We start from the raw sequence: 13,089 nt of genomic DNA on the forward strand, positions 1-13,089 counted from the left end.
ATATAGAGAAATTGTTACAAATACCACAAGTTAAGTATCACTTTTTAAAAATATCACCAATAAAAAATATACACTAATATTTGGGTTTAGACTTTAGTGATAACTGTTTAGGGTTTAGTATTAAGGGGTTAGGATTGGGTTTATAAATGTTCTATAAATATTTTTTAAAATTAACTTAGTGTTATTTTATCACAAATTTAGGATATTTGTAAAAATAGTCATTCATTAATGATAAATTTGAAAAGTGATAGAATTGAAATTTTCCCATTCATATATGTAATATTTATTATAATTCCTAATAAAATAATAAAGCCGTTTTAGAAGAATTTTTATATCTAAAAGTACCGGATTCAATAATGTTTACCTCATTGCCTATTTACAAATAACAAAATATTAATAAATATTTTAAACATATCAATTAATTATATATTAGAACATTGCAGAAAATAGTTTGCTGAGTAATTTGATAGTTTAGCTGTAATTTATTATTTAGTTTGTATTTTTAATTATTAATTATTATAATTTTATATTTATTAACTAATATTTTGTAATATGTTTTAAATGTGTGTTTTATATTTATAAGAGTTAAATGATCTTAGTCAACTTATAACATTATTAATCGAGGATTATATTTAAATTTTGTTATTGGAGATACCAAAATTTTTAAAATATATAATAATATATTTTTAAATATATATATATATATATATAATTTAAAGAAAAACATTAATAGGAGATATCGTTCTTGCATAGCTCAAATGGACCAACAGGTCATATAACTTTTATTTAAGTTATATATGGATTCTATGTACATCTTAAATTTTGCAGTGATCAGGACAAGTTTATATTGACAGAAATTTACCAACATTCTAATCCAAGAGAAATACATTTTAATGTATTTGAGTTTTTAGATAATATATATTCATAACTGTGTAAATTTAAGATATGTTTGATGGGCTTATTTTAGTATAGATGCATGATATAGTAATAAATTTTAATCATTTCTAAAAATTAAAAATATTTTTTTGTTTATTTTTTCTGGTTCTGTTTTGTATGAAGAATATATGTCAAAATATAAAATGCAAATAAAATTTTATTTTAATGTATATGATATGGTTATATAATTTTTATTATATTGTATTTAAAATTATATTATTTAAAATTTAATTTTTATTTTACAATCTATTTTCAAAGTCTCATTTCAAAACTGTTAAAAGTCTTTATATTAAAATATGTAAACAATTAGCAATAGGTAATTATGCTAGTCTATATGTATTAGTAGTACATGATTTGATCCATATCATTAGGGTTGACCATTTTATATTTAATTTTAAGTAATATTACCTATTTGAAGATTGTAGTTGTGTTTATATTACAAAATTCTAATAGTAGATGATATTTTGGACAACTGTAATTATTTTAAATTAAATTTTTATTCTATAAATGATTAATGTGGTCATTTAAATCATCAAATCATATATTTATTATATAAAGAAAAATAATATTTTTTTTATTGTTGTTTGTTAAATATTATACTAGTTGACTATTAGAATATCTACCAAAGCAACCTTATAACTTTAAATATATTATTTTGTGTATTCTAAAAGAACCTTAAAACTTTTAATTTAAAAACAGTTCAAAATCTTATTTTTGAGGTTCTTTACTTTTAACTTTTATACTTATGTTTCTTCAAATAATTTTGTCAACTTTTTAGTTTTATCTTTTTAATCCTTATAATTCCAACATCTCATTAAAATTTACATATATTTTATTATTTAACTATCATAACTAAAGGTAATTATGTTATTATATAAATATTAGTAATACATGATTTGATCCATATCATTAGGTTGACTATTTATATTTGATTTTAAGTAATATTATCTATTTGAAGATTGTAGTTATGTTTATATTACAAAATTCTAATACTAGATGATTTTTTGGACACGTATAACGATTTTAAATTAAAAACTTTTATTCTATAAAGATAAATGTTTTGTTATTTAAATCATCAAATCAAATGTTTATTATATGAATAAAATTATTATGTGTATTGATGGTTGCTTGTTAAAAATTATTCTGGTTGATTATTAGAGTATCTATCAAAACAACCTTATAACTTTAAATATATTATTTTGTGTATTCTAAAAAGAACCTTAAAACTTTTAATTTAAAATTTTGAACAGGGAAACTTCTTATATAAGGTTTCACGGTTCAAATTTTATTTTTTGAGGTCTCTACTTTTAAATTTTTATACTTATGTTTCTTCCAAAGAATTTTGCTAAATTTTTTATTTTATCATTTTAATCTTTATAATTCAATATCTCATCAAAATTTACATATATATTTTATTATTTAACTATCATAAATAAATTTAAAATATGAAAATAATACTAACATTTATGTATATTTGATTTTAATTTGCAAAATCTCCAAAAGTTATCCACATAATTTTTACTTAATCTAAAGTCATTGTTGTTAATGAATTCATCAAATTATTCTTGTAGATTCTTTACTTATTATAAAAATTTTATGATTCTAACTAATTTTAATCAATAGTAAAAGTGTAAAATATATAAAATTTAAAGTTTAGTATAAAATTTTGCTTTTCGAGATGATATCAAAACCCTATATTTTAAAATTTACCAAACTTTAAAATAAAATTTCCTTTGAAAATGCTCTTAGAAAGTTGTAATGGATATTTTTATTAAGATTTATTTGCTTTGTCAAATAATTTATACTTGGATCTAAAACAAAACTAAAAAAAAATATCATGAGATTCAGTATTTAATATTATTTGGAATAGTATTTTATTAATGTATTATTTGAAACATATGTTTAATTGTATAATCTTATTTTATAATTACCTCTAGTTTTTTATGAGATTCAGTCTTTTTGATGAATAACCTTGTTTTTTTTTGTTTAACTTTTGAAATAATCATGTTTTACTAATACTTATAGATTGAAAACAGAAATCATAAACGGGGTATAGTCTATCAGACTACTACTATATAACGGGTTTTTTTTTTTTTGTAAAAACTACTGTATAACGAGTTATTTCAGTCCCTTTCACTAGTAGAAAAAATGTCTATAGACACGAAATGGTCACGAAAAAACGTGACTATTTTTTAGTTACTCACGGAATTGTCACGAACTAAAAAACGTGACTAAAAAAGTCACGAAATTGTCACAAAGTAAAAAACGTGACTAAAAAAGTCACGAAATAATCACGAAATTAAAAACGTGACTAAAAAAGTCACGAATTTGCCACAAATTTTTAGTGACTATATGATACCCTAAACCCTAAATGGAGCATTAAACCCTAAAATCTTCACACAAACCTAAAAACATAATATTTTAAACTCAAATCTTCAAAACTAAACTCATAATTTGTTGTTTTTCATAACTTAAACTCAAATCTTAAATCTAAACTCCAAACACTATATACACCTAACTATAAACCTTAAAATACTATATATATACTCCATACCCTAGATTAAAAACCTTAAGCCTTAATTTTAAAATAACTTTTCAGTTATTACAATATTCTTAAAATCAATATCTAAAGAAGATCAAAATTTTCAAATCTATTTTTCAAATCTTAATCCAAAACTTTAAACATATAACATATAAATCCTATTTCCTTTCATACCCTAAAGTATAAAAACTAACTTCTAAACTTTTAAATAATTTTAATTATAAAATATAATAATTAATATACACTGATAAAAACTAACTTCTAGACTTTTAACTAATTTTAATTATAAAATATAATAATTAATATATACTGATATTCAAAACTGAATATAAAATCTTAAATATAAACCATAAACCCTATATCCCACTCTAATTCTTATATCTATACTCTAAATCTTATATTTAAGTTTTAAATATATTTTTCCAAACTTCAGTTTCAAAATTTAAACTAAACCCTATTTTATATCAAAATTAGACTCAATTTTGGACTTATGATGGAATTTTGGCACCAATTGCTCTTACGAATTATTAAAAACAAATTAGAATAGGAAATCAAAGGAAAAAAATAGGAAATCAAATACATAAGATCTGATTGGTCAACATAAAAGCAGCCTATCAGATACAAGGGCTCGGATCATGCTCTGTTTAACCACAGCCATTGATAAAAGTGAATCTAACGGACCAAAATGCACTAAGGTAAAAAACACACTTTTTCTTCCATCTCTTTCTTCCTTTCTCTCCTCTCAACTCTTCGTATCCTCTATCTCTCTGTCTTCGTGAATCTAAACAGTCTTAACAACCAACACCACCACCTCCGACACCATTATCTCAATCTCCACCTCCTCATTCACCACTTCTCTACCTGATTACTCTTTTTATTTATTTTTCTATATTCTCAGTGTTTTTTTCTTTTTCTTTTTTCAGATGCAGATCTAAAAAAGAATCTTGACAGCAGAGGAGGAGGCAGAAGAATCTTGACAGCAGAGGAGATAGAAGAAGCTTGATGGCGGAGGAGGCATAAGAAGCCTGACGGCGGAGAAGGCGTGGCGAGCATATCAGTTCGTCGGTTCAGCCGTAACACCGGTGGCCTACCACCAGCAGACTGAGTCATCGCTTAACCCATGGCATCCAGAGCAGGTGGAGATGTCGGTGTAAAAGCTGATGGAGGTGTCGGTGGAGAAGCCGGTGGCGGAGCCGATGGTGGAGCGGTGGAGGCATTGATTCCATATAATATATATATATATATATGTATGTAATTTTCTGTAAATATATGTAATTATGTATATTACATAATTTGTGTTTTCTGAATTAAATTAATAAAAATCTATTTTTATTTTGTGTTTATTTTTTTTTAAATATTTTTCGTAGATAGTCACGTTAAGTCACAACAAAAAACGTGACTGAGTAGATACGATTGCTTTTATGACTTAATGTGACAATTACAGCCACAAATGAAACTGTGTCCAAAACGTGACTAAAATAGTCACGAATTATCACGGTCAATTTTGGTCACGATCGTATAGACACATTTTTTTTCCGTGACTTTTCGTGTCTATGATGTCATATAGTCACGAAAAAAGAGTCCCTATCACGAAAATTACCGTGTCTATATCAAAGTTTTCTACTAGTGTTTGTTTATCAACTATTTTTCGTGTATTCCCATGTTTTCCATGTTTTTAATAAAAACTTTGTTTTCCATGTTTTACTCAGTTTTCCACTATGTCCAACCGAACGACTAATGCGTAAATACCAGGTGTCAGGTGTCTAAGAATGCATATGCACCCATCTAACTATATGGGTGGTCTGAAATTTATTTACTTAAATGGGGAACGTACCTCTTGAACTATTCCTCGATGAAGTGCACGTTTTACGTTCATGAAAACTAGATCGAGGTCAATAATATCTACATTCATCTGCGTATAAAAAGCATTAGCATTAGAGCTAAATATAACACGATTTCTTGTACGTTAATGTCTTCTTGCCAATTGAAATAGCATATATATATATATATATGTGTAATTCTGCCTACAAATAAAATAAACAGCTAGCTGTATTTTGTCATAAAGTATAAATGCATAGCCAGTTTGTGTTCTTGTATGGTTGGGTAAATGTAAAAAACCACGTCCATGCAAAGTCAGCTAAACAAAAAGAGTAATAAAGTTGAAACAGAAATAAATCTGAGGGAAAAAATGTCAAGACGGTGACGAAATTGTTTGTAAGAAAGTAACTTTATCAATATTTTCCTAAATAGATAGAGAAAGTATTTCAAAGAAAAGAAATGGCTTTTGGTTTCGAAGAGAAGGATATTGAAGCAAACTTGTTACGCTCCAAATGGTGTATAAATAATACACATGATTATAGCACTACTCCGCTATGAGTCAGATAACAAACAAACCTTCCCATAGAAAAAGAAAACCACATACAAGATCAGCCACAACTTTTTCAATAATGGCGAACGAAAACTCGAGCTTCCAAGAATTAGCCATAGGAACTACGGTTAGCTTCAAAAGGAGGAGTACCGGAGAGCGGTTTCATGGATCGGTCTTCTATTTTAGCCCCCAATTAAATGGTTCCCTTTTTGGAATCCAGAACGGTGTGTTCAATATATATTAACTCTATGAGTAATGAATTAGGATTTCTACTTGTGTTTTCCGTAGAGAGAGTAGTGGTGGATTTTTGAAAATTTAAGATTTTAGATTGAAAATATCTTAGAACCTGATTTATTTTCTTGTTAACTTGTCAGCAAAATTTGAAAGAGGGTTTCTACTTTCGTTTGTTAATTTTCTGTTTAGTTTTATGTTGTCGTGACTCAAATGATTTTTGTATGGGGTCTTTTACAGTAGGTGTGTGGAGGGTGGATGGAAGATATGAACGTATCTCAGGGTTTAACCACTTCAATCTAAACGACATCACGGTTCGTATTATAAAAAACTTCAAATTTACATATGTTCTGTCAATATTAAATTGTTTTCTTGGTTGTAACCAGGAGTTGCAAGTGAATGTAGTTCCTAGGCAAAACTCCAACACTCAGGTAAACTTGAAGTCTTTAAACTATAACTAGAATTTTTTTTTTGTAACACAAACTATAACTAGAATAGTCTATCGTATATATGCAATATGAAGATCTTAAACAAAGGGATACAATTATGGTGTTCTTTAAATGTCTTTCTTTCTCAGGATGCTCAAAACAATAATAATAATGATGGATCTTCATCCAAGTCAATTGAGAGCAAAATGGGAGCTCTCCGCCTTGATCCACCTTCGAAGTGACTTGTTTACACACAATTAGATTTCTTTGAGTTGTATTCCATAAACATACATATATGAACCATATCAACCAGATAATTAGTCTAAAAACGTCCATTACTACAAAACATAGATATGTCACTGAGTCTAGTCTAAGACCTTATTCTCTCCAATAAAGGTACAATGAGTGATAATCTAGTAAGATTGTCTGGTTTGATTTAAATTAATAAATTAATAAATGTATTACTCTTCGGTTAATGAAGGTATATTTCTCTGTTTCTTTTTCCTTTTCCTTTTCTTGGTGAATGTTTCATCTAAAAGAACAAACGCGAGCACATGACAGACTCACAAACATTTATAGAACTAGGCATTCTAACCAAACTGTAATTATCAATGTGAAGGAAAGTTTAGTTCTAAACCGATGAGTATTTTGCTAAACCAAGTCGAATTTAATCTGACCGGATTAATTAACAGATAACTCAGCAATCTAAAATTAAAAATTCTGAAAATAATAACATATTATATATGATTGAATAATGATTTCTCTTCTATGAAAATCAAACGAACGAAAAAAATTGGTTACGATTCGGTGAAAACATCAGTTACTAAATAACCTAAAAACCTAACGTCATCGAACCAATCCAAACTGATTATGAAGTATTTCGTCATCTCATGCTCTTGAAAGAGAAATACAGGAGGCTTTTCTTAATTTGTACATAAAAACAAAAATATATAAGTAATATGGGCCATGCATCAAATGAAGGCCATATGAGATTTCTAAACCATGATTCACCTTCCGAATGACTCTGTTTCATTGGATACACATGAGTTAGATTAGAGATATTGTGTAATCGTTTAATTATGCCATTAGTTTATGTTATATGGTGGTTATATATAAGTTGTAGTCTCGTAATCAATAATATAGTACAATCATTTATGTTCAATATAGTATCAAAGCAGGTTATATTTCTAAGTTTTGATCTAACAAATCAAACTCATTTTTTCTAAAAACTATTTTTGGTCTTAAAAACAACAAAAAGACACAAACATATAAAAAAAAGGTGAAAAACATTAAAATTTATTTGCTTCATCTTACTTCAAGAAATACTCCAGCGTCTATATCAGTAGGATCTCTATCAACGACGTCCACCACCTCTGTCACCGGATTACTCTCATTACCATCTCTGCTTTGAATTCTCGCTATAATCCGCTACCTCAATCTCACCACCACCACTAAAAACATTATTGTTTTGCTTATCTTTTACCTTTTGTAGGTTTTAATTCTTTTTCTGTTCACTTGGTTTAGCTTTTTTTTTTAACACATACTTTCACTAAAAGGCAATTGCTAATGAGCTGCAGAAACAGAGAGTGCCATACAGAGAGCTGCTTTTGCTAAAGAGTCGGCCTGAGCATTCAACATCTGGGAACGAAATTGGAACATAAAAAGGAGAACGAAGAAGATAGCTTTATCTACAAAAAACATTTGTTGGTGTCGTTTGGTTATTGAATCTTACTTAATTTACTCCAGTGATTGGATGCACTGCTATGGTGATTAGCTACTCCAATGTAATACTAGGTGATTTTCCTGTGGTTATGCACAAGTATAAATATTATAAATAAATACATTATAATAATTTAATAATAATTTATTTTAAATTTTTAATTATTTTATTATTTATATTGTAATCAATATGAATAGTTTTAAACAATATTATATTATTTTAATTAGATGTATAGTTTTGGATATATAATATCTCGGCTGTTTGGTTATTATTTGGATATATTAGATAACATTTACTTTTCCGATTCAACTATAATATTTATAATATTATTTGAAAAATTTATATTTATTTCTAATATGTTAAGCCGTTCTATAATTTATATGTATAAAAGTATTACTATAAATAAAAATATATTATTTTTAATTTAATGTTTGTCTTTGTATAAAAATTTAAAATTGGTCTAGGTAACATTTAAATGATTGGTTAATTGTGTATATCCATGCTATACATCATAATTGTTATTATAAACGACTAAACGATTGGTAACATTTTGCTATGCATTTTTATTGGTTATTTAATAGCATGTGTGGTTATTATTTACATATATTTTTGGGTAGAATTTTTAATTGTTATAGTAATAATCTGAACATCTTATCTCCTTTCAATAATATTTTGATCATAAATCATACACAATATTTTGTGGATATATTTTGTTACATATCTTCCGTCAAATTAAAGTATAACTATTTCTATTCATTGTATTAGTTTGGTTCTTCATCTTAGATGTGTAAATATATTTTGATTTTTTAGTAATTTAGTATATGTTAGTTTGGAGAAACAAAATTGTAAAAATAAAGTGATGATAAGTACAAAGTTACATAAAAACATAACCGATAAATTTTAAAAGGAAAGATTATTTCTTTACTTTAATATCAAGATTATTTTTCTAAACTTTTTTTTTATGAATATACATTATATATATAAAAATATATTCGTCTTAAATTTTATTAATATTTTATTTATCATATATCTTATTTGAAAAATAAAAAAGGGAACCTAAAAAAAGATTAAATTAAAATTTATTCATTAAAGATATCTTAATTTATGTTATTTAAATTATTATTTTTTAATAATTTGATAAGTAGATTGATTTAAATAAAATGCTTGATACTTTTAAAATATATATTATGTTGTTTAAGATTATCTTTTACAAGGAAGGTTATTTTTTTACTTTAAAATCAAGATAATTTTGTGAATTTTCTTTATTATGAATTATAATATATATATAAAATATATTTTCGTTTTTAAAATTTATAAATTTCTTTATTATATTGGTTATTTGAAAAAATAAAGAAAAAAGAAACCTAATTGTCAGTTCAAAAAAAAAATAACAAAAAAACAGTGCACTACTAGTAATTACCTCTAAGACTACGTCTACACGGCTAATGGGTACTCTCCGTGGCTCAGGTCGGCGTACAAAATCGCTCGCCCAAACCTCCTACCTATTATACGACTTGATACACACGTCATAGTTGATGAAGACAGTCCATAATCATCCTAGGTCGAAGTGGACCTCAAAACGGCCGATAAAGTATACGATATCTAACTGCATTGTGAGGTTTAGTTTTACGGTTAGGGTTAAGTCGTCACCAGATCCTCCGCCTTGGCCTCAACCCTAGTATTACCCGAGCTTACGACCAGTGGCGGAGGGAGAGAGGGTGGAAGGGGGGGGGGAAGCTGCCCCCTATGAAATTCTTATTTTTTTGTATATTTTTTTGATTATTCAGAATTTATATGGTTAAGTGGGTAAAATTTCTTCTACTGCCCCCTATGAATTGAAGCTCAAATTTTACTTTGCTCCCTATGAAACTTTGGTCTGGCTCCACCAGTTACGACATGGTCTTCTGCCTCATGGCAGCAATTTTCCCGTAGATGTGTGAATATATTTTACCGATTTAGCTCATATAGAACAGCTTCGCATGTTAAATAGGTAACAACATATAATAATTATTTAAGTCGAGCATTTTAAGTTAGCCGAAATCAAATCAGAAAACAATATAAGTGTTTTTCAGAGCGATCAGTTTTTTTAATCATTAACGTTGAGCATTTAATTTTAGGTTCCAGGACTCGTTCGTTTGTGAGGACCGAATGTCATAATAACTAATCACAATACTAAAAGAGAATACTCTGAGTGTTTAGGGTGTCCATGTGTCAAAATAAATCAACCTATCACGAGTTCACACTTCATCAGAGTCTCCACGTCAGCTAGCTGCCTTCTTTCTTTCTCTCACGCCTCCCCTGACAACCCGAACGTCGCATATTACGAAACTTCGGTCTTCTCCACCTTTCACTATCTCCCTCCTCCATAACTCCTCAAATCCTTTTTTTTAATTCCTCTGTTATGACTGCAGCACTATATAATCCGATGTCAACTTCTAGCTACGGCAAATCTAAATGTTCCTTCCTCTTTCTGTTATTATCCTTCATCTTCCTTGCTTCATCGCCTCCTTCTCATCAAGTAAGGAGCTTCAGATATTTGACGCTCTACCTCTATGGAACGGATCAGATTAGGAGAAGAAAGTTCTCTAAGAGCAAGGTTATTCAATTAGTCTAATCGATGATATTCTTTTGTTTTCTTTAGTTTGAGGATGGAAACTACTCGACTATGGAATGAAAATCTCAGAAACAAGAAGAAATTTGAGACTCATGTGAATTACAACAAATATACAATCTTAGATCCGAAAGTTTGCAGGTCCTGCCTCAGAAACTTAACAGATAGATCTCTTATTCTGAAGGGAAGCACAAACCATTCACTGGATGAAGTTTCACAATTTGCAGATCAAGTTTCTCTCTACTCCGAGTGCACCGAACACTGGTAAATATAGTATGTTAAACTTACGCCTGCCTAAGTTATGATAATAAGTATGAACATCATTTTCCAATCTTTCCAGTTATCAAATCAAAATGGAAACGTCGCTGATAGCAGAAAAACATGTTCACTGGGATAATGTGGTAATTGAGATAGAAGAAAATTTCATGAGAATTAGTCACATGCAGCAGTAGATCTCTCACTCACCAGGTTTTCTCTCTTTTTCAGTATCATATTGTTTGGAGTTTTTCCAAGGTCAAAGTTTTGATCTGCTTTTGATGATGAAATTGCTATCAGGATTCTGAGCTTATAAGGAGAATACAAGTACCTAACTCAAAGAGAACTTTGAGAAAATGTGGTTGTTGTTCCATATGGTGCTTCAAGAAGCCGACATCGAATTAGATTTGAATTGGCTGCAGCATCAGGAGCCTTCATATATTATACTATGATGTTAAATTCATATTTTTTACTTTTACGTAACTTTTTGAAGAAGCCTTTAACATTTGTTTCGAAGCAGGAATCTTCAAAGATAACTTTCAAGAGTCAGTTGGAAACACAAGAAATTGGGACGAGATAAAGACATAGACATGATGATGACTGACCTCGTGCAAGGGAGAAGAGCAGGGACAGAGATGATAAGAAAACAAAGGGACTTTCAAATCCAGAATACATGATGATTGAACTAAATCTCAGCCTCAAGCTTCAGGGAAGAGAGAGGGGGGAGGGGACAAAAAAAAGCTCTGGTGGGCAATAAATGCGTCAAGAAAATCTTATGGTTTCTTGGAAGGATGATTTTGTTTATTGGGCATTTGTAGTATTCTCAGGCTGATAGTAGTAGACCTGTGCAAGTCGTGGCTGTTATTTTATTTTTGTTTCACAGGCCCAAGCAAACTATGACATATGAGAGGCTTTAATTCTGGATCATTCAGTTGACTTAAATGTTTCTTCATTGCAGTTATGACGCGCTAAACTAACAGTAGGAATATTCGTAGCTGCATTTCTTACGGTGTCATCAACAATGGTGGTCTATTCTAATTTCACTTTTTTTTTGCTTATCTTACATGGTATAGAATCTATGTCTTTGCATACTGCGTGTATAATATTACGATATTCTCCTACACATTTTGAATTTATTCCCTGAGCTCACTTAAACTGTACTTTTAAAAATCTTTTCTTGAGTTTTCTTTCCCTAATTTTTTCTTCATGCATGATCCTCATCTGGTATCATTAACTAAATGTGATTCTTGAACTAGGTCTTGAAATTTTAATGGAAAGAAATAACATAAGTTGTCTACATGGCCAGATAACGGCTGGAACTCTCCTTTCAGGTCTCTGATAAGCTGTAAATACTCATCAGTTGCTTATGTGGAAGGAGAGATGAGAGAAGCAAAGAATTGAAGAGAAAGAGAGGGTTTGACAGCTATGGGAAGCAATGGTATAAATAAAGAGATAAGAGTGAAAGAGATCTTCATCGATCTATTATCTCTTAAGTTTTAATTGATAAATCGTATTCTGAGAAAGTGAGATGTTGAGGAGAGAGTCACTTGAGATACATTGTATTGTGTGTTATGGATCAATCGAGAGTTGGTTCGTAACAGTCTCTACTTAACAAAATTTTTTTGTTTGTTTTGGAACTGGTTGTCGGCCAAATCCGCATTGTCCAAGGCTCACGAATGGAAAAACTCTAAACACAATAAACAAATGTGCCTCTCCTAACAGTACGGGTGTTGAGAGTTCCAAATGTCAATACTCCTATCTTTCACACAAATAAGACTGATTCGTCACTTTTGGCTACAATTATATATATCCTATGCAAACTTTGAACAAAGATAGAAATTAACGCCCTACAAACTTTCAGTTTTGAATTATTGCATATACACTATCTAGCTCTTGAGTAATTTGCCAGTAATGATTTCAAGAATTTTAATCATGTTTTTCTTCCTCCCAACAAGCTAGGCATTTCGAATCGTACTATGACCAGTTTCACAAATGCAT

The 13,089-nt window shown here is 28.9% G+C and overlaps 1 long non-coding RNA gene across 4 annotated transcripts; it reads left to right on the forward strand.

Annotated features, from left to right (window-relative positions):
* Positions 1-3,950: 3,950 nt before the first annotated feature.
* LOC106399689 lies at positions 3,951-12,810 on the forward strand. Of its 4 annotated transcripts, XR_007315662.1 has the most exons (8): positions 3,951-6,070; positions 6,318-6,391; positions 6,464-6,508; positions 6,655-10,821; positions 10,978-11,100; positions 11,177-11,304; positions 11,392-12,115; positions 12,398-12,810. It is a non-coding gene; the product is annotated as an uncharacterized LOC106399689 (long non-coding RNA). The 4 variants fall into 4 exon arrangements; XR_007315660.1 differs by having other exon boundaries at positions 11,392-12,810; XR_007315663.1 differs by having other exon boundaries at positions 11,021-11,100; positions 11,392-12,810.
* The last annotated feature ends 279 nt before the right edge of the window (positions 12,811-13,089 follow it).

This window comes from Brassica napus, chromosome A8, assembly GCF_020379485.1.
Source record: "Brassica napus cultivar Da-Ae chromosome A8, Da-Ae, whole genome shotgun sequence".
NCBI lineage: Eukaryota > Viridiplantae > Streptophyta > Magnoliopsida > Brassicales > Brassicaceae > Brassica > Brassica napus.